Raw genomic sequence first — 23733 nt, forward strand, 5'->3', positions numbered from 1 at the left:
CATTTTAAGAATGCTTTTTGACCCAGAAGAAGTACAATGAGACTGCTAAACCAGCAGAAAAGGAAGACGCTGAGGAAATTGGTCTCAAATACAATTCTAAGGTGGCAGGAAGGGCGGGAGGGGAAGACTGAATAATAGGATTACTCAGAGCTGCTAATGATCCTGATTCAGTCATTTTCTGCTTATAAAAGGGCACTTTGACCTTTTCCAAGCCCAAATATATGTTTCTCGATGGAAGGTCGCTCCCATGCATAAGCTACTGAAGACTAGATTTATCAGAAACTCTGATAGATTCCTAAACCCAGTAGGGGAGGTGGCACTGCTATCATTAATTGAGTCAATGATCTATTTTATCCGGTACTACATGTACATGCATATAATGCATAAATTACACAAAACAGTTCCAGCATAGTTAATGAACTTGCCCTAAGGCTAATAAAAAAGCACTTAGCTAGGTCCTATTTATTTTTTTCCTTTATGCGTAACAGCATTTTACTTAACAGCATTAATCAAGCTGAAGGACCATCTGAATTAAGATGTAAAGACCTTTTTTAGGCTGTGTGTCAGCATAAGTGAAGTGCCCAGGTACCAGTCAGGGTTAGGATGCCCTGACACGAAAGGGCTTCCCTGTGACACACATGGCATCATCGGGGGTCTCTCCTATTTGGGATGATCTAAGTAGGAAAGAGCAGTTACGTGGTTGGGGGGTTTGCTTTTTCACAGTGTTGAGTACCTGTGAGGCTTATCAACACAGTGAGCACAACTTGTTCACCCAAATAAACTATGTTGGTGTCGGAGGCCCAGAGCTTGATTTCCAGCAGGGCTGGGAACTAGTCATGCTACTTTGGAGAAGCCACTTAGCCTGTGTCACCCTCGTCTATAAAATGGGGACACCAGCATGTGCCACTCCCAGTTTGGGGGAGAATCAAATGAGATGACAGGCACAAAGCTCCAGGCACCAGACTGACAACTGGTCAACATGTAATCGTGTGAGAGTAACAAACCATTCAGGGCAGTAATACAGCAACTAAATTGTTTGACTAAGAAGTTCAAATAACCATCTATGGGGCTGACTACCATAAACGCCTCATCAAAAACATAAAGTATTACAGGTGGCCAATAAGAACATGTGGTGATGCTCAACATCACTAACCGTCAGGGAAATGAAAATCAAAACCACAATGAGCCACCACCTCACACCCATTAGGATGCTTACTATCAAAACCCAGAAAATAAAAGTGTAGTGAGGACGTGGAGAAATTGGAACCCTGTACACGGTTGGTGGGAATGTAATTTGGTGCAGCCGCTACAGAAAACCGTATGGAGGTTCTTCAAAAAATCAAACAGAATTATTGTATGATCCAGCAATTCCACTTTTGGGTGTTTAACCAAAAGAATTGAAGGCAGGGCTTTGAACAGATATTTGAACAACTATCTTCAAAGTAGCATTATTTACAACAGCCAAAAGGTGGAAGCAACCCAAGGTCCAGTGGTTGCCAGGGGCTTGGGGCAGGGAGATGGGGAGTATGTAATGGGGACAGAGTTTCATTTGGGGAAGATGAAAAAGTTCTGGAGATGGATAGTGGTGATGGTCACACAACAGTGTGAATGTACTTCATGCCACTGAGATGTACCCTTAAAAATGGTGAAGATGGTAAATTTTGTGATGTGTATTTTACTACAATTAAAAAATATAAAATATAATAAAATGTTTCCAAGTTTCAAAGGCTGAGATAGTGGTAAGTTCCTTTTGTTGTTTTGTTTTCTCATTGACAATCCATTTCTTCATTCCTGTACTTTTTCATTCATTTATCTCATCATCAAAGTTGTATTGAGCTCCTATATTATATCAGATACTGTGGATAAAGAAATAAAAGTAGCCTGGTGTCTGATCTCCCCAACCTTAAAATCTAGAAAGAAAAGGATAATCGTAGGATTGATAAGCACAGGATCATGGGACAAAGGCAATTCATAGAAGCATGTGTAAGATATTGAAATAGTAAAAAGAGAACTACAGGGATAAGAATAAGAAAAGTAACAAAGAAAAAGACATTTTACATAAAAATCAACAGATGACTATAGGCATCTCATTTTTTTCTATATTTTACCAAAAAATAAAAAAAGACTGGATTTATGTTATTCTTTCTGCCATGTGGTTTAAACTTTTCTCCTAAGAAAAGATCATTGAATTGCTAAGAATGTTAACTTTAATTTAACCTATTCCTTAGAAGTATTTTGCACAGGAAGAAACTGAGGCCGGTAAAGCTGAAAGGTAGAGTAAAATTTCATGCAATTAGTTACAAATATGAGTCTTGAATCTAGCTTTTCAGAAGTGCCTGTTTCTTACATTACACTAACTTTTCCAAGGCAGCCAGACATACATTTGTGACCAGTGATCCAATACTTACTGACATCACATGATCTCATATTTGTGTAGATAGCACTGTCATAAACTTTTCAAATCACAGTTGATGTCAGAGAGACTCCCTTTATATGAGGGGTTAGGTACATTTCTTACTTCTGAGAGGACAAATGACTTCATTCTGGTTAGAAAAGACTGTCATGATCTGTGCTGCTCACATGAAGATCAGGTCCACTTACTTGACTGTAAATTTGTACATTCACCCCTTTAACAAAGAGTCAACACACACTCCGGGTCAGATGCTATTAAATGCAGTGGGGACACAGTAATGAAAGGACAGACGTAATTCTGCCCCCAAGAACCTTACCATCTGGTGAAAATAAATTCTATCTTTTTAATTGGTTACTGGAGGTGTGCACAGGATCTGGAAGAGATGGTAAACCAGCCGCCATCAGTAAAAGCAGAACAGAAATGGCAAGAGAAAGCTCACCCATCTTTGTTTTTTAAAAATGAACTATTCATAAGGGCTGCCCTGAAGCTTAGGAACAGAAGCAAGATTTAGGAAGGGCTTCTAAGAGATACTTTAAGAAAAATTGTATTTAAAAGAAATTTTGTTTAATATTATGAATGAAACACCTTGATAAAACTTGAAAAAAACACACACTGGATTTTATTTATTTTTAAACATTTACAGAGAGCATTCTAAATATTTTGCTTTATCTAGTCTTTAACTTTTTTTTTTTTTTTTTTTTTTTTTTTGCAGTACGCCGGCCTCTCACCGCCATGGCCTCTCCCGTTGCGGAGCACAGGCTCCGGACACGCAGGCCCAGCGGCCATGGCTTACGGGCCCAGCCGCTCCGCGGCATGCGGGATCCTCCCGGACCGGGGCACGAACCCGCATCCCCTGCATTGGCAGGCAGACTCCCAATCAGTGCGCCACCAGGGAAGCCCTAGTCTTTAACTTTTTATATAAAAAGTAATATTTTATTTTCATGTTTTAAAGGGTAGTAAGGTAGAATGTATTGTATTGACCCAATGACAATGTCCAGAATATAAGTCATTTTATTTAGTAAGTAATTTCTAAGTCTTGCTGGTCATCAGTATCACCTGGGAGAGTTTCTTGTTTTGTGTTTTTCATTCACAGATCATGCTTCTCAAGTCCCAAATCTTCTGAATTAGAATCTCAGGGATAGTGCACATTGTGGGGACCTGAGAATCTATGTTTCTTAAAAGAAAAACATGAGATGAAGGAAAAAGAACTCCTCCAGTGATTCTGATGGAAATCCAGTCTCAGAAACTATCTGTTCAGATTATAAGACTATTGTCAAATACTGCTATTACCCATGTCCTAGCTGAAGATAAAGCAGGAGGAAAAGTATCTTTTCAACAGTGAGCTGAAGACCTGGGCAGAGAGGTGCACATGAGAGAAGAACATAGTATTCTTGCTGCCTGTGACTAACATTTCAGTAAGTGGCATCTTCCTTCCATTTACATTGATGGAAGGATCATTCAAACGGCGAGGACAGGGTCAGTATGAATTTTACAAAGCTAGGATTTCTCAGCGTTTTAAACAGAAACATATGGGAAGAAAACAGCTGCTTTAGGCAATTTTTCCCCCAAAATTAAGTCTTCACATACGAAGAACATCATCATCTTGTGTTGCCATATCCTTGAACTTTAAACATTGGCTTTCTGTTGTTTTTGTTTGAAATTGGAAGAAAATGAAATTAAGAATAATAAAGCCACATATACTGACAAAGACTGTCTCCTTGACCAAACCTGGGTTGGGCTCCTCTGAGGCGTCTTCTGGACCAGGCCCCAAACTTGGGCTCTGACCCTTGGCAGCTTAGTTCAGTTTTAGCAAGAATCCTGGTAGGTCAGTTTAGTGAAAATCTCCCACCATCAATATTTGGTCAAATTCCTCATTCTCCACCCTTGATATCTTATCACCCGCATCACCAACCATCACCTGCCTTCTGCAAGAATCCGTTCGAGTTGTGCTAGCAAGAGTCCCCCAGCTCTGATGTCGTGTTCCATCCACTGACCCCCACTCTGCTCCTTGCCAGTAAATCTCCACATGTCCTTATTTGAGGTTGAGTCCGATCTCTCTCCCCTACTGCAAAACCCCACTGTAGTGGTCCCTTCTTGAATAGACTTTCTTACCATATTTAACAAGTGTCAGAGTAATTTTTTGGACAATACTCAAGTAGAATTTCACACTTGGTTAAGGGCTTTGGTGTTCCTGATATGTTATCTAGCAACTTTTAGCCCTTCTATAGGTTTCCTTTCCTACTTAAAGCCCGAGAGACCAGAGATTTATGTGAGATGGGAGCTGCAGGAAGCAGAGAAGACGTTAAGGGGGAAAAGATGATGAGTTTAGTTTGGGACAAACTTTATTTGGATTTCTAGCAACATGGCATCTGGGAATATTTGACAGGCATTTGAAAACTTGAGTATAATCCAATGAAGAGGTCAAGGTGAGAAACAGAGATTGGAGAGCTGTCCCCCTGGAGATGGGCTGAAGTGCTGTGAGTGACTGAGTGTGCCCGTGGAGGAGCACGGGGCCCACGGCTTCCAGTCAAAGAACACCAGGACACCCCTGTGGTCAAAGGAGCTGCAGCAAGGGACAACTCACCCTGGGGGAAGGGGGTATCTCAGCAAGAGGGTATTAGAATGACTCCTAGGATTGGGCTTACGTTAGGTGGTTTTGCGGACGCCTGAAGGGAGTGGGGTCTACTCTGGACTGGGTGCTGTCAGGAGGCGGGGCTAATTTTTTTACTGGAGAGATTCACAAATCTTATCTGGAAGCAGAGCAGACAGCAGTAAGACTAAAGCTATAATTAGTAAAGAAGAAGCAGTCTTTCCTATTTGCCAGGAAAATGGCATTATTGGTCATTTTTGTGGCTTGTATGATACTTGTATTTTTCAGTGCTCAGAAATAACCACATGGAGGTCTTGCTTTTGTCTTGCTGCATCCTGGTCTCGGGGTGGCCTGGACTGATGCTGACATGCATGCAGCTATTATACTCATGGGGAGAACAGCAAGGCCTGGCTAAGAGTCCCAGACCAGGTCCAGGATGGCAGGGGCTGGTTTTCTTTCTCAGGAGGAAGGAGAGAGAAGGTTCAAGACAGCATCTTGGTCCCTCTCCCCAATCCTGTAATCTGAAGAGTGGCAAAGAAAGTGAAAACATAATGAGACAAACCTGAGAATGCAACATCAGCTTTTCCCACTTCACATCTTGAAATACTTATACTCCTATGTGGGGAAACAACAAATGAGACACCACAGCAAAGTGGGATTATTTGGAATTGCCATCTAGTAAGATGGATGTCATCTACTTCTTTTATGTCATGCAGAAGACTCTGTTAAATCCATTTGATTTAATTAATTGCAGTAGGTTTGTAGTCAAGAAGCGCCTACCTAAGAAACCAGAAAGTTGTTAATGGTTTGATCTGTTATCAAGACTTGAGTCATATGTAAGAAGTTGCAGCAAGGTGATAAAATCATGTCCTTTTTTAAAATGTAGTTTTCCTTTTGTCCATAAGTGACTGATTTCTCTTGGTCCATTCTGACCTGGTTGGTTCTTGTTAAAATTGGATTTTAACACTATTGCCTCTTGCTCAGACTCACAAGGGATTCTGTTAGGTCGTCCACCTGGGTAAATGGACCACTGTGCTTTTCAGAGTACTTCCCAGACTTGGTTTTCTCAGACTAGACTTTTAAAGTTCCTACAAATGACATGGTTACAGCTCCATTCTTCGGTAGCTGATGTTACGCGCTTGCACGGGGTGGGAATCTGGCTCCTCAGACAGGATTGTGTGCTGGGTCCTCACTTGCATGTGAACGTCTTCTGACCTTGACCCACACCCTTCCTCTGTTCGGCCTGCCGCATCCTACACGCTTCATCTTGGCACCACAGGCGTTTGAACATGTGTCTCCTCTCCGCCCTCCAAGGACACAGCCCAGGGACATCCTCATCACAGCGCTCACTGGGATTTGTGAGAGGCCCAGCCACTCCAACCTCCCTGTCTCCCTGGGAGTCCCCATGACTCCCAGGATGAACTCAGAGAGGGCCACCTGGCACGGAGCAGGCTGCAGCCTTCTTGGCTGTGTCCCAGCCTCCTTCCAGGCCCTTTTTCCCTGGGAAAAGCCCTGATGGGGACTGTGCGATCTGTGGGTGTTTTCAACTCAAGACTTTCAACCGATTTCTTTGATGGCTCCGTTCCTTATGCTCCCGTCGACCTAGCATTTGGAGTGTGAGGATAGTTAGCATGGGATTGCCATAATAGAGCCACTGTTGCTACATTTCTTCAAGAAAGAGGCCTATGGATCGCTGGTCGGATGCCAGCAATGGCCCTGCAAGGCCTCTCCCTCATCTGGGTCTCCAAGACATGAAAGTGCAGAGTCAGGAGTGGCCTGGAGCCACTGGGTAGGAAGGTTTCTTTGCAGATTAGGAATCAAATCTGGGCAGTCTGGGAGCCTAACAGATATTCACAGGTGGCCAGTGTCACTTAAATCAGGTCCTTTCTGCAGTGCCCATTGATCCAGCCCGTGAAAGGCTGTGCTTTCCCCACTGACAGAAGCAGTCATGCAGCATATGCAGAGTTTCCTGCAACGCCAGAATTACATGTAATTTGTCAACAGCTGACACTGCTAATAAAGGGTTTACACATATCATGTGCAACATCTACACACTGCTTAAATGCAAGCCAACTGTGTAAATTTAATGTTACAGCAATATATTTTGGAACTCTCCTTTGAGCTTTCCTGGGGTAAATTGGCCCTTAAATGAAAACATATGGACGGTAGAAATCCCAGGTGCTTTAGATCAACAGAGACTTGGCTAATCCCATGGATTTCGGCATATTTGACATAAGAAAGTTCATTAAACCTGGGGCCAACCTCATACCTGATGTCAGCAGGCTAACTGGAATATGTACTTATAATCCTCACACATGTCTACAACTGGCCCTCGACTGGGCTACTTTGATTTGTTCTCCTTCCTAAAATGCCTGGAATATCATGGGCTTCCAGGTTTACAGTCTTCAAGTTTTTCAGCTGGTAAGTTCAAATTCGGATCCAGCAAATGGAAAAAGAAACGTGTCCATTTTATGTATCAGGAATATATTTAGGTTCCTATGAATCTATATTAACAAAGACACAATTTATTCTAATATGGTTGGATGTTTATTTTATGAGAGTCATTCCTGGAGATACAGTGAATGTAGGTTTGTTACGGTCAGCATCATTAAGTGGAAACCCTGAAACTACCAGGGAACTGGTGTTACAAATGAAGCTGTGAGATAAGAAGCAGCGAAAACAGAGACCTACAGCTTTTTCCTCACTAACTCAATGCTGTTTTTCCTGTTTCCTCTCAAAACATGAGAGGGTTTTTCTTTTCATGTATAATAGCTACAGTTAAATTTTGTTCCTATAGTGCCACTCTTGTAAAGCATCTCAGCGGATACCAAGTCTAAAGGAGACCACTTGATATTTTAAAGTGGGGAACCTAGATTCACATGGTATCAGAAAATCTACTCTTAGTATCCGAATCCTATGAAATTCATACATAATCCACACTTACAGTTCAGAATGCAGAAAATGTTTCTTCAATTAGAAATATATTCTGTAAATGCAGTAGTCTATTCTTTTCCTTTCATTTTACTGGTAGGTTCTGCTTTAGTAATGCAAATTTAAAAATCGGGTTAAGGTGAAAAATCTAAATGAATGTTATTATGCACTGTGTATTATAGTTTTTTTCTTAAGAAAAAAGTGAAATGAAAATGAAAATGCTTTCTCAAGAGAGTATCAGGCAAGAAAATCATCAGAATACATCTAAGCAAAAATTAATCTAAATAAAAAAAATATATATATTCTTTATAGATATGGCAAAAGAATCACACAAATATTTATGTAAATGCTTTAAAGCAAGTTTTGGAAATGTTATTTTTTATAAAGATTTTTTAAAATTAATTTATTTTATTTAATTTATTTATTTTTGGCTGTGTTGGGTCCTCGTTGCTGCATGCAGGCTTTCTTCTATTGTGGCGAGCGTGGTCTACTCTTCGTTGCAGTGCGTGGATTTCTCATTGCGATGGCTTCTCTTGTGAAGCATGAGCTCTAGGTGCACGGGCTTCAGTAGTTGTGGCACGAGGACTTAGTTGCTCTGCGGCATGTGGGATCTTTCCGGACCAGGGCTCGAACCTGCGTCCCCTGCATTGGCAGGTGGATTCTTAACCACTGTGCCACCACGGAAGCCCAGGAAATGTTATTTTTTAAATTATGAAAACAACTGTTGTGCATTATCCAAATGATAATGGACTTGCATATCACCACCTACAAAGATTCTGATTTAACATTTTTTCAATCAGAAGGAAATTGATGTAATTACTTTAAAAATACTGATGTTATATTGTAAGGCACAGCCATTTTAAACCTTATGTCTTGTAACTTCATTTCTCTTTAGGGCTTAATCTCAGCACTTCCACTGTAAGTAAATGCTTTGGAAGAAAAAGAGAACATTGCTCCCTAAATCCCATGACTCTTACATTCTTTTATTATTTCAAGTAATTTGAGGAAAAACCCAAAATCTTCCTTCTAACCTTGGTGGACCGTAACTCATTTTTTGTTCCAAATTCTTCTACTGATCCCCTTTCCTCACTGGTCTTTTTGGAAAGGCAAAGATGAGGAAGAGAAGAAGAAGGAAATCCGCATCCAGTGGGGGTTTTGGAGAGCACCCATTCCAACACCTCCAATGGACCTAAACAAACTGTGTTTGCAGAGGGTAAGTGGGCCTTGGAAAGGCAATGGCGAGAGAAGCGGGGACCCAGGGTGGTTCCGCCCGGTGGGAGCTGCACCTCCCTGTGGACGTGAGCTGTGCGTGTGCCATGTGAGTTGGGCACATTGCTACATCTGCCTGCTCACTTCCCCAGCTCTATGATGAGCATAACATGACCTGCTCAGAGGCTGCATGAGAGGACAGGCGAGACAAGACGTCATATGGTATCTATTTGTGGTCCCTCAGATTTCTAAGGAGGAGAAAACCTGAAGACAGGTTTGTGTGAGCTTAGGAAAGAGGGAATGAAGAAAAAACCACTAAACAACTGAAAATATCCTTGTTCTACCTCTCTGATCCTTCAAACACCCCCATATCATGCCTCAAATACTGAAATTAGGAGGGTGCCGAGGGAGTGAGGAGTGAGTGGGGCCGACCGGTCACCCCAGGAATTTGCAGAGCCCTGGAAGGAGGCTCAGACATGAGAGGAGTCCAGTGGGACAGGGATTTTTCTGGGGCCAGGTTGAACCAGCCAGGAAAGAGAATAAACAGTCATTGCCTGAATTTCCACTTTTAGAGACTCAACACCTTAGCTTAGGGTTTAATCTTTGACATAAATCGTAGCAATATTTTATTGGATCTGTCTCATAAGGCAAAAGAAATAAAAGCAAAAAGGAACAAATGAGACCTAATTAAACTTAAAAGCTTTTGACAGCAAAGAAAACCACCGACAAAATGAAAAGACAACCTATGGAATAGGAGTAAATATTTGCAAATGATGCAACCAACAAGGGATTAATATCCAAAATACACAAACAGATTATACAAATCAATAAAAAAACCCTGAACAATCCAATCAAAAATGGGCAGAAGACTTCAATAGACATTTTTCCAAAGAGGACACACAGATAGCCAACAGTCACATGAAAAGATGCTCAACGTCATTAATTATTAGAGAAATGCAAACCAAAGCTACAATGAGGTATTACCTCACACCTGTCTGAATGGCCATCATCAAAAAGCCTATAAATAACAAGTGTGGGGGAGGACGTGGAGAAAAGGGAGCCCTCCTGCACTGCTGGTGGGAATGTAAATTGGTTCAGCCACTATGGAGAACAATACAGAAGTTTCTTAAAATACTAAAATTAGAACCATCTTACAACCCAGCAATTCCACTCCTGGGTTTACATCCAAAAAAAACACACTAATTTGAAAAAATATATGCACCCCAATCCCAATGTTCATAGCAGTATTATTTACAATACCTAAGACATGGAAGCAACCCGAGTGTCCATCAATAGACGAATGGATAAAGAAGATGTTGTATATATACACGATGGAATATTACTCAGCCATAAGAAGAAAGAAATTCTGTCATTTGCAGTAATGTGGATGGACCTAGAGAATATTATGCTTAGTGAAATAAGTCAGTATGCTCTCTCTTACATGTGGAATCTAAAAAATAATACAAATGAATGTATATGCAAAACAGAAACAGACTCAACAGATATAGAAAACAAACTTACTGTTACCAAAAGGAAGAGGGATGGGGGAGGGACAAATTAGGGGTATGGGATTAACAGATACAAGCCACTATGTATAAAATAGATAAGTACACTGTATAGCACAGGATGTATTACCAGTACCTATAATAACCTATAATGGAATATAATCTGCAAAAATACTGAATCACTAACTGAATACTGAAATTAACATAATATTGTGAATCAACTATACTTCCATTAAGAAAAAAAAGTCTCGTCTTTCAAAGTCTTAAGTCTGGTTCTTATCCTATCCGTGCAAGTTTTGTACATCTTCCTGACAGTAGCCCTCCTCTGGTTTTCCTGTTTCTGCTTCCTCTGCTCAGCACATCTGAGCATCTGGAGCTTTTGATCTCCTCCTTCCCCCTTTGAATAACCTTCTCAATCCAACTCATTATTCAAGGATCAGCCCACACCCCGGGCAAACATTCTATCTTCTTGAAATCTTCAACAACTCCAGTCCAAACCTCTCTCTCATCTCTTACATACTGTTGGTATTTATTTTATGCACAGTTTAGCATTGTATGTGGAAATATGAGGGGATCGATGACTCCAAAGAAAAAGGCCGTCTCATTTGCTCCTCTAGGTTTAGCTGTTGGTCTATGAACTGCGGAAGTCACATGCTAAAGTTGAAAAAGCAATTATATTTTTTTTCTGTTTCCTGAGCACAAAAAATATGTTAGACCCTTAATAAATACTTCATTAGAAAAGAAAAAAAAATGAATGAATGGATAAGTGAATGAATGTAAGGCCTGTACCTAGGTACTCTGATTAATTAATTAAATCCAGTTCTTGTCTCAAGGAACTTGCATTATGAAAAGGAAGATAAACTCTTTGCAATTTTCTCTAATACAAAATAGAATGGCCACAATATCATAACTAATCTGGGAGATGACAGAAGAGAAAGACTAATTATGACAGCTTCAGAAAAGCCCTCATAAACAAGACAGAACTTGAGTTCATTTAGAAAGGAGTTAAAAGGTAGAGACAGTCTTGAAGAACATTCCAGAAGGACATTCTGGGAGGATACAAGTATGGGACTGAAGCAAAGACAAGGAGGGCTGGGAGTTCCCTGAAGTCTGAGTCTGTGTCCTCATGCTCACCTCAGTGTCTGGTGTGCCTGGAGCTGCTACACAAGCTGGCTCTACGTACGTGGGAGTGTTCTGAAAGGCAGGGGTTTGGTTATTAGAGCACTGGGGAGGTGGGGGTGAGTCTCAAACAGTAGGCTGAGGGCACAAGGTCTGGGATGCTCGTCTCAGGAAAACAAGACCTGATATGGTGGGAAGAGCACTGACTGACTCTGTTCAGGCTGCCATAACACAACACCGGGCAGCTTATAAACAACAGACATTTATTTCTCACAGTTCTGGAGGCTGGGAGGTCAAGATCAAGGCACCTGAAAATTCAGTGTCTGGTGAGGACCTGCTTCCTGGTTCACAGACAGCATCTTCTCCCTGTGTCCTCATGTGGAGGAAGGGGTGAGGGAGTTCTCTGGGGTCTCCTTTAAAAGGGCACTGATCCCATCATGGGGTCTCCACCCTCATGGCCCCATCACCTTCCAAAGCCCCCACCTCCTGACACCATTCCCTTGGGGGTTAGGACTCAACATGTGAATTTGAGGGGGACACAGACACTCAGACCACAGCCGGCAGCTTTTCAATGTACACTTCACTGCATCTGATGTCTCGAGCTCCTGACTGCTTGAGTTCCTCTTGTAAACTGTTTATGTGCTGGCCATACGGGGCTGAAAGAGCATAGTTATGGCACCTGCTTTTAAGGAACTTATATCTGAATACACGAAGCTATGTTATGTGATTTACTGAGTAAATAGGCAAAGCACGAGACACATGCATAACTTCTGGAATGAGCAGGGTGTAACTGTAGAACTTCGAAGACTCTTGAGTTATTTGTTTCGGGGGAATGGCATGGCACCTGACAAGCAAAGGTAGACTGATGCTCAGGCAGCCCTGCTGAACCACCAATCCCAGTGGGAGGGTGTAGCTCCCACCGGCTTCAGTAAACTCATCCAAGCTGTGTGCATGTAGGGACGTGATGCAGCACCCAACTTACTGAGTCTGCTCCTTGGGCACATTTCTGCTTAAAATGTATTTTGGAAAATAAACGGTTGAGGCCCATGTGATTAGAGGTTTAGGAGGTGCCATAGGCAGCGAACGGTACAAACCAGATTTTAGAGAATCTGCTCCAAGTGTGACTATTCCACCTCATTTGTGCCCCTCAGTTGGGTTATACAAAATCAAGAGCTATTCTTTATCAAGTGACTCCTCTTAAGAGGGTGCAAGAAGAAAATGTTGCCTTTTGCATAAAAGCACTGGTGCTTCCAACTTATGGCAAATGCTGCTAAAAGCAGAGGTTCTATTTTTATTCCTCACATTCTGGCCACTGTGGTGTCATTTCCGCTGCCGAAACTGGGAGATGGGCGCCACATCTGCACAGACACCCACCCCCAGCTGGAGGGTCTCAGCGCCCTTCCACGGGCATTTTCTCTATTGCTTTCTATCAGGTTATCCTTCCCCACAGAGGGTGTACAAAGGGCTTTTTTTTAATTCTGTGAAAATGTGCCTAACATACAATTTACCATTTTAAGTGTAAACTCCAGTTGCACACATTCACGGTGTTGTGTAGCATCACCACCATCCATCTCCAACGTTTTCATTTCCCAAGTGAAACTCCACACTCATTAAACAACACCTCCCCACCCCCTCTCCCAGCCCCTGGCAACCCCCCTTCTACTTTCTGTCTCTATAGATTAGAATACTCTGGGTACCTCACGTAAGTGGAATCATATGGCATTTGTCCTTTTGTGACTGCCTTACTTCACTCAGCATAATGTCCTCAAGATTCATCCACACTGTAGCCTGTGTCAGAATCTCTTTCTTCTTTAAGGCTGAATAACATGCGACTGTATGGATGGACCACATTCTGTTTATCCATTCATCCACCTGTGGATACCTGGGTTGTCTCCATCTTTTGGCTGTTGTGAATCATGCTGCTATGAAATGGGGGTATAAATACCATCTTGAGATGCTGCTTTCAGTTCTTTTGGGCATCTACCCAGGAGTGGAGTTGCTGGATCATATAGTAGTTCTGTTTAGTTTTTGAGGAACCTCTGTACGGTTTCCCACAGCAGCTGCACCATTTTACATTCTCACCAACAGCACACAGGGGTTCCAATTTTCTACATCCTCACCAAAACTTATTATTTTCTATGTTTTGATACTAGCCATCCTAATGGGTATGAGGTGGTATCTCACTGCAGTTTTGATTTGCATTTCCCCAGTGAGCAATTATGTGTGTCAGGATTTTTAACTCTGAGTCTCTGGTTTGAAAGTGGCCTTCTCCTGGACAGTTGAGGGTGGGCTGACATCCCGATGTGGAGCTGCAACCACACCCGGCCCAAGGAGCCCTGTCTCAGCTGCTGGGCAGGGTTCATCCCCCTGAGTTAAGGCCTCTTACAGCTGTGCTCACACTGTTTACCGGTGACCTCTCTGACGTGCTCTGCCCATGCAGGAAGTGGGTCAGAACCCCAGTCCTCTGAGGACTCTGATTAGGATCCCTGTGCTGTGGCAGCAATGTGCCATCATAACTGTAACATGCACGCCAGGAGCTGAGGGACAGGGGTCACCTAGACCATGGTTTGCGGACCTTCCAATCTTCTGTGCAAGCATCTTTCTAAATGAGATGGTGGCGGGACTGTGCTGGGTGGAGCAGGGATGGGACAGCTCTGCCGTGGTGAGGCTGGGGCTGGTTTGCTCCCTGCCTGCCGGCCACTGGGGCCCCAGGATGAGCTCCAGGGTCTCCATCAGGGAACCGCACTGCTGGAAACCACACTGCTGGACTACCTTTACAGATGGGCACCATCCTAGGCTAAGGTGACATGGCCCGTTAGTGACAGAGGGAGGACCAGAATCTACCTCCCAAATTCCCTCAGCTGTCAGCACCCAGGGCGACAAGAGTTGGCGGAGAGAGAGGGATTGCTACATTGTCCGTATTTTGAGAACAGGATCTACACAGCTGGTGATGCTGAAATGGTCTCCAGATGAAACCTGAATGAATCTGATGTTTATTTAGAAAGAACTAAGCACTAGGTATTCTGGAGAATATAAATGTTAATGAAATATAGATCTAACTGCATACATACTCACAGCAGGGGAAGGAAAACCGTATGAGTTCGTAAAGGCTTGGGAGTATGGAGTGGAGTGGGCTCAGCGGGCCCTGGCGCACATGGCAACAGGGGCGCCTGGGAGGCTTCTGGGAGGAAAATGGCAGAGAACTCAAACCACCTGGGCTAACTGTTGAAGAAGGCCATAGTCTGCAGCGACAGGTGGTTGGAGTGAGAACAGAGGGGAATCTTGAGGCAGGAAGACCCACCAAGACCTGATGAAGGTGGAGATTGAGGCAGGGGTGGGCACAAGGGACGTGGCCCCACCTGTGGGGAGAAAGACAAAAGTTCAAGACGAGAGTACTGCCAATTCGCTAAAAAATTCTCTACTAATATTACCAGTAATATTCTCTAGTAAACTAGGACTGCAGCCAAATGTCTCAGGCACTGGGCCATGGAGATTACATTTACACACAGTTGACGGAGCTACTGCGCTGACTCCAGATCTGAGTTATGAAAACCCAAATGCTAGGACGAGCTCACATTCAAACAGCAGCACGGTTTCCCTGAAAACTGTCTCGCTAACCAACGGGATGGGGCTTGCTTCCTCCCCAACATCCTCTCTCCGTTCCCTCCAGCCTCCTCCAGGGTGGAACTCTTTAGTAGGGTGGAATTCTAAACAACCAGAAGTCTCCAGGGAAGTGTTAGGTTGGTGTTTACAATATCTGTGCTGCTCCTGTAGCATGGAGCCAGGATCAAGATCAGAAATGTAGAGATGAACTTCAAGGGACCCTGGGGTGAGAGAGGAGAGACCCCTTGACGTCCACATGGAGTGAATTCTGAATGGACCAGTGGGTGATCAACGGAGAAAAGTGGAGAACATCTGTGTGTCGTGATCTGAACGCTCTGTGTACTCATGATGGTCCAGTAACAAGATTTTCCTGCTGGAAAAGGAGGTGCTTACATACCTTCCCAGGTGCTTATGGATGTTTTGAGTAAGTTCTAAGATACAATGGAGTGATTTGGGGCATTCCTGGCCAACGAACCAAGGAGAAGCAGTGATGGTCCAGGAAATGACAGCATCAGCATCCTACACCCAGTCATGACCATCGTAGAGAAATGTAATGTTTGACAGGGAAGAAAGTTTAAAAATCCTTTAACCCTATCCACCCCTCTGAAAGATGGAAAATCCCCACTATTCTGACAGATGAAAAGAGGGTTGTTTCTTGCTCAGGATCAAACAGCTATCTACGGGCAGAGCTCCTGTTAAAATCCAGGCCACTGGAAATCCAGGCCATGACTCTTAGCCATTGCCTTTCCACTGTGCCACCGCTCGGTGGCCCGCCAGTGGGGTCAAGAAGCCTGTCTCCTCCTGTGATCGGTCAGCTCACGCCATGTTCCCTCCACATGAAGCACGCTTGAACCAGGCACCATCAGCTCTGCGTGATGTGGGGAAATGAATTAAGCACCACCAGCGCCTAGCCATCATTTACAAAAAAATCACTGTTCAGATTTTGGGGTTCTCTAGGTGACCATGAATATATCTCAGTGCAGCTTATATTGGGTGATAATTTTCTTCTTGCACATTCAACGGTTCCTCCTAGATTCGCTTTACAATCTGGTGGATGTTAAGTTGTTATTACAGCAGGGCTTCCTCCACTTCATTTTATTTCACTACCATGGTTATGGGCTCAGTGTTGTAGTTACATTTAATTTCACTCACAATCAGGGTCTGTTTTGGTCATTTGTTGGCATCCTCCAGCTTTGCAGACCGGCTTCTTTACACAGGGCCAAGAGAGGACAGGCTGGCGCGCAGGAGCAGGCTCCGTGCCGTCTTTCCAGTGGAGGCGGCTCTCTGCTATTTCAGCAGTTCCCTGATACTCAGACCTACTAAAGGTGGACTAGTTATGTTCATACAGTCATCTTGCCTTGTTCCTTTCTCCGTACTCCCTAACAGCCGAGTGTCGATGCCATTGTGTTAACCGTGTGTCTAGCATTTGTAAACTTGGTGCTTTGACATCTGCCTTTAAAAAGCCTGATACTAAAAAGTTACTAGAAATTAAGAGGGAGTATTGGGTTTACTAGTCACACAGAAATGCATGTTTCCATCTACTGCAGGTTTGCTGTAAGAGGCGTATGCCCAATTTAGTGTGGAAACCTCTGCATTACAATGTGACGTCCAAAGCATATTCACCTACAGATCCGTGCATACGGGGCTTGTTCTGATGGACGTCTTGTCCCAATAGAATGTACACTCCACACTACGAAACTCAGATCAGTGAAATAAAAAACTTACTCCAAGGATTTCACTTTCTCCAAATATAGGTCTTGTTTAAAACAAGCCTTTTTAGAAGCATACGAAAGGAACATTTACAATTGGAGCACAGCAAATGCAGCCCTTTGTCTTGTTAGCAGCAACGGGGAGTGATGCCAAGGCTCTTGCCACAGAGACTTACCCACGAGGAACAGAGTATTTTACACCAGGTGAACTCCCACTGAAGTGGCAGTTCCCCTCCGCTCATTTACTTTCGGCTGCATTTGCTTGGGGAGGTTGCCCAGTGTCATCGTCTCCTGCATGTCAGTGAACTAACCAGCTAGACCAGTTCCTCCCCCTTTTCTCCTGAATCCTGATTTGGGACTAATGGCTGACCCAGAACATCCTGCGCACAGGGACGTCACCATGTGGCTGGTCACAGGAGAGTAATGTGAGTCCAGCAACCCTCCTCCAGCTCTTGCCCCTTTCTTTCCTTGCCATGAAAAACCCCCATTTCCTCCACCAACTCAGCATCACCTGGAGCTACAGACACTGTCTGGGTCACCAGACCACCTCTAACATGACCCACTCGGCAGACTCCACGTTCAGTCTGTCATGACAGCACACACCCCATAGCCTCTGAGATACTCCTCCATACATTCACGAGACAGTGAGAGTGAAAAGACAAAAGGAGTCTTGGGATCATTGTAAAAATGGTTTTAACCTGACAGGCCTCGTGAACATGTCTGAGGGATACCCAGGGGTCCCCACTGCTCCAGTCCAAGTCCCAAACTGACCAGCAAGTCATGGAGCAGTAGACTCAACACAGATTCCATCTCTCTGAGTCCCACCTCTAACCGGGTACCTTCCCCTCCATTACTCTGGGTGACAGACTAGAAGACACTCAGCAAATTCAGTTGATTTGTCCAACTGGTGAAAAGCTGGAGTTCAAAGACAGATTCTCTGAATCTCAGTCCTACCTCGTAGAGTTATAGGGATTATTTGTAAACTCTAAGTTGATAAAGTGCTTTAATGTAACTGCCAAGTATTGCTATGTATAGTGTCTTAAAAATTCTTACCAGCTAGTCAGTTTAAAATGACAGACTCCACTGTGAAGGGCTGAGCAGAAAGAAAGGCACAGCCCTGCAAGAACTCGATGGAGAAGCATTGTGTTTTAATTCGCTGGGGGCACATAAGACCCTGGGTAAGTGCCTGGAGCAAAGAGAACCCATGCCTGTACCTGAACCAGCACTGCAGGGAGAGACACGGCGATGGTCCGGCTGCTGGAGAGGGCAAAGCGTGGTAGAAAATCGGCTCTGGCCATGGAAGTAGAAAGCATGATGTTTTGGTTTTAGTAAAATTGAAGAATGTGAAATTTTGTTGGTTTGAAGCAAGATTATTCAGTTTATTATTCCAAAGCCAACTCTGGAATCAACACAGAGACCAAATCAGGAGAAATGGTAGCCAAGGTGTGGGTTGTGGCTGTTCCAGGGAGCTTCTGCGTGAAGTCACTGCATAGTCAGGTGCTGTGGGGCAGCATGAGTGCAGCTCAGCCATAGCCCATTGGGCGGGCACACCTCTCCCTGGGTCACAGTTCATGCTCTTTGACTCCTTTGCTACAACTCTCTTTGGCTTAAGAGCTGGCTTCTTCCTCTCCCTTTCAATAAGTCTGCTTTGCCAAAGGGTAATGATTAACCCACCCTGTCTACTGGTGCATCAGACAGTCCTTCCAAAAGGAGAGAGTGAGGAAAGGTTTCAGATATGTCAAGCTAAATGGAAGGTGTAAGAATCATTTTAAAATTGTCAGACCCTGTGCTATGCTGTGTGTTAAATACCCAACAGAAGATTTCACCTCAAGGTTTCACACCCAGAACATGTCGAAATGATTGTTATGTTTCCAGAGCAACTAAAATTTAGGTTTGGCTATAATAGATATGTAAACACGTGATGTCACTGGTGATTTTGTCAGCTCTTGTTTGTGGTATTTTAACAATTTACCTTTCATTGGCACATATGGTCTATAACACAAGGTCTCCTGAAAAGTGGGACAGCTGTTTGAGTCAGAAAAGATAAATATATCCTGAAATGACTATTGTTTCCAGCCCCTGAATCATTTCAAAGGACATTTCCAGTGCAAATAGATGATGTAACTCCATGTGCCCTCAGTAATACACCTGCAAGTCACGTGATTTCCCAGGATCATATTAAGTCTGCAAACAATACTGTAAATGAGATCCAAATAGTCCATGTCCTATGAAAAGAACATTCACCTGTGTTTTGAGCTACAGTAATGTTTTCTTGAGGGAACACACCTCATTTTATTTCACTAAAGCTTTTATCACAAACTTCCCACACATAAAATGCACTAGTAAAAATTCTTTTGGTATACCAGCAGCCTGCATTACATAAAACCGATAAAAAATAGATTAAAAATTAAACATTTATGACCCAAGGAACTGCTGAACAGACTACAGTGAGAAGAACATCTGTAACCATAAAACCCAGAGTCTTGAAATCTGAAGTTGCCTGTTGTGCTTACTTAATTATGGTGCAGAGTAACTTGTTGGGTCCCGATAGGGCAATGACTGGGCTGTGGAAATTATTATTCTCTCAGGGATTTTCCTGTGCAAATTCTAGAGGGAAAAATTCTCTTTCCAATATCCAAGAGTGACTCCCATTACTATTATATGGAGTTGTGTACACTGTGCACAAATCGTGAATCCCAGAGTAGAGAGACAAAACGATAGTACTAACCTCCTGTATCATGTCAGTAGTATTCTTTAACTTTTAACTTCTTAACCTGTGAAAAAAGAACAAAACTTGTTTCTACTAAGTGAATAATGCAGTTTGTAGGTACCTTCATTAATAGGAATGTAAATTTATGACTTGATGATAAGTTAGGGCTTCTTCCTCCCCAAACCCATCCCATCCACCCAGAATGCAAGTGTCTAGCAATTAGAAACCATGTTTCAGTCATTTCTGTGTCCCCCACGGCTTGGCACAGCAGGGAGCAGACTCTCAATACATGCTTACTAAAATGAACTGTGGAAGATTACCCAGCTTTTGCTTGATTCTGTTAGAATGTTTATGATTTCACTTCCCAGTGGCATATTCAAAATATTCAAGGATTGAAACTGCAAGTTTACCTAAGTTCTTGATTAGAGACAATGTAAGTCTTCCACATGTGAGTTTCCAGATGGCTGCCTTTAGTGGGTTTCTGGGCTCAGTGGGAAAAAGAAACCATCGTGATGGAAGAATAAGGAACAATGAGCCAGAAAAGCAGGTTTTAGTTCCACTCCTGACACCAAATATCTGCATTATCTCAAGTTCTCGACTGCAGTTCATTTTACTCATCTTGGGATTAAAATACTTATCTCAGAGGGTGTCATGAAGATGAAACAAGACAATAGGTACAAAACTGTTTTCAAAAGTTTAGTGCAGACTGCACACATTTGTAACATCTTTATTATTTGCATAAAGAAATATTTTCTTGTTGCTGAATTATGCATAAATTATATGAAATGCATCTGAGATAACAAATCTTATTCAGAGGTTGGAAATGACAGTCAAATAGTTCTCCTAGATTTGTTTCCAGAAACAAACAGAACTTCGCAAATAATATTAATACACTAAATAATAACCTGCCACATCAGTATAGTAACACAGGGACAGTAAAGTGAATCAATCTCTAGTGCGAAGATAATGAAGATCATCATGAAATGGTACAGGGTAAGTTACTGGAATCTTACATAGAGCTGAATATGGAACATTATTAAACACCTTTACATTTATTCTCTCACTCCATCATGGAAACCACACTGGATTGTACAAGCTATTATTTGGAGTTATATACTGTTTTGTCCCATTCTCATTCATCAGAAAGTGGCATACTAATAATGGCATTTGATAGAGTAATTCTTGATTAAGCAGAGAGTACCTAGTTGATATAATTAGCTTATTTGTCCATCTTGCTCCATAACTGAGAGGTGCCTTTCAGAAAAGTTTCAGATGTGCTACAGGCTGCCACAATTCAGAATCAACTACAGGTAATCTGAGTTTGGGCCATATTGTACACTCATGAAATCTGGAGATTCAAGGAAAGCAGGGAAACCTTGTGAGGATGGCAGCCGTGGCCAACATGCCCGAAAAGACTGTGGGTGAAGTCATCTCAACTCTGGTTGCTAGAGAGCTAAACATAATGATCACCATTGTCCATGCAGAGATCATTATTCTTAGTCCATATTTATGCTCAAATTGGCTTTCATCATGTATGGTGTGTTATTTTGGACTCTTTCCCCTTATAGCCATCAACTGGATCACCTGAGGTGAAAACCAATGTGTTCTTTGAGACCGGTGGTACTCCCAGAGCAACATCAGCACCACAGGGGGGCCTGCTAGACATGCAGATCCTGGTCCAGCCCAGATCTACTGAATCAGCGTTGTTCAGCAAGTTCTCCAGGTGATTCTGATGTAACATCAAGTTCAAATGATCTACTTGAGGTGACAGAAATGAGCAGTCTTCCTCCCTTCCCACCTTAGGAATGCATAGGACACTCCCTTTTTTCTTTCTGTGAAAATCAGAGAAGTGCAGGTAGGGAAAAAGAGAGGAAATCAATACGAAATCAAACTCAAGTTCCTCAAAATCAATTTTTTTCTTTCATCAATGCTTCTCGAACATGCAACAGCATTAGAACCACCTGGAGGGGTTGTTGAAATATAGCTCCTGGGCTCCAGTTCACAGTATCTGATGCAGGCCTGGGTGGGGCCTGAGAATGTGTGTTTCTAGTAAGTTCTCATGTGAGGCTGGTCCAGGGAGCACACTTTGAGAACAAAAGTGTCTGGGAAGAATATGAAACTTTTAACTCAGCTCTTCTTAACTTCAGGATTGGGGAACACACTTCAATCAACAAACACAAAATGTGCTAAATGGTCTTATCAGGTGGGGAGCAATGGCTGGTGGAAAAAGGAGCAGAAATCTGAGAGGTGGGAGAGGGAAAGTAAACATCCTCAGGAGACAGAAGTGTGTGGAGAGTGAGAGTGCAGGCAGGACAGCTTTTCCTGAAGAAAGAGCATAAAAAAAAAAAGAAAGAAAAAGCAAAACTTCTGAGGGGCTAGAGAGCAGAGGTTTGGGGTTAGAAATGAGAGCAGGTGGAAATGTGAAAGCTGTTCATCAGGGGGTATCGGCCCTTTGAAATGTTGATTGGAGCCATGGACTGAATGTTTGTGTCCCCCCAAAATCCACATGTTGAAGAACTGACCCCCCAGTGGGATGATGTTTGGAGGTGGGGTCTTTGGGACGTGATGAGGTTTAGATATGGTCATGAGGGTGGGGCCCCTAGATGGTATTAGTACACTTATTAGAAGAGGGAGAGACCAGAGCTCCCTCTCCCTCCACCAGGTGAGAACACAGGAGAAGATGCCATGTATGGACCAGGAGGGGGCCTCACCAGACAGTGTCAGTGCCTTGATCTCAGAATACTGCAGCCTCCAGAACTGTGAGGAATAAATGTCTGTTGTTTAAGCTCCCGTCTGTGGTGTTTTGTTGCAGCAGCCTGAACAGACTAAGATAAATGGCTTATTAACCATTATTCACAGATCAACCTGCTAATTCTTAATCTTTATAAATTGAGAATAAAGTTTTTGCTTAATCTTCCTCTTTAAAAAATAAAATGGACAGTGCCAGAGTGCACATAAAAAAGTATATTTTTATATGTATTTTTTTTCTATAAACCCTCCACACTAAAAGTGATTTAGATCATTTAAACTGTTTTTATACATTTATTTGTTTTCTATCAGGTCCTTAAATTCACACAGATTTTTACTTAGCAGAAAACAGATGTGACCACATTTTCCAATAAAATCTATTTCTATGAATATTGAGACATAATGAAGACACATACTTAGTGTGTATTTTATTGGCCCGTTGGAAACGCTCATCCAAAAAGTTCTCATCACTGACCCTGTACATTTCAATAGCTCTCTTTAGCTTCAGTTGGTTCATGGAATTTTTCAATAGACAGGCTTAAGTCAGTTACTATATTCTATGTTAAAGTTGAAAAATATATATATTTATGTCTTGAATAAAGGAACAATTTGGGTGCTTCATGTTTCCACACTGGCCCTAGTATCAAAGGTGGGAACTGTCATTTAATGAAAAGAAACAACTATTGAACTACTAAAGAAAATGCATGCTATTCCAAACAAAATGCTTCCATCTGATATATACAGACAGGTTTTAATATTATAATTTTTGCTTATTTAAATATTGACATGGCTGCTGCTGGCCTGGGTTGGTGCAGCCATCAGGGGTGGAGCCGTGGGCCAGAGGCCTCATGGCCTGGTCCAGGCACGGGCTAGAGGGACAAGCCATGGTTACTCGGGCTCCATTCTCCTGTCTGGGGCACTCACCTCACAGGGATGCCACCAGGACAAGTGTGCACATAGCACTGAGCGCACGAGTGATATGGGTGATGGAGACCACAGTGGTGATCAGTCACCAAGGCTGCCCTGTACCTTTAGGAGTCACGTGCACCTGCATGGGTCTGGGTAACATCACCTGAGTCAGAAGGACAGCACCAGGCACAGAGCGGTGGAAAGGGTGACGGAAGCTTAGATCTGAGGTCTCACTTTGGCTGTGTAACCTTGTGCTTGGTGCCGAGGGTTACACTTGGTGGGGAGTG

Source organism: Lagenorhynchus albirostris, chromosome 1 (assembly GCF_949774975.1).
Source record: "Lagenorhynchus albirostris chromosome 1, mLagAlb1.1, whole genome shotgun sequence".
Classification (NCBI taxonomy): Eukaryota; Metazoa; Chordata; class Mammalia; order Artiodactyla; family Delphinidae; genus Lagenorhynchus; species Lagenorhynchus albirostris.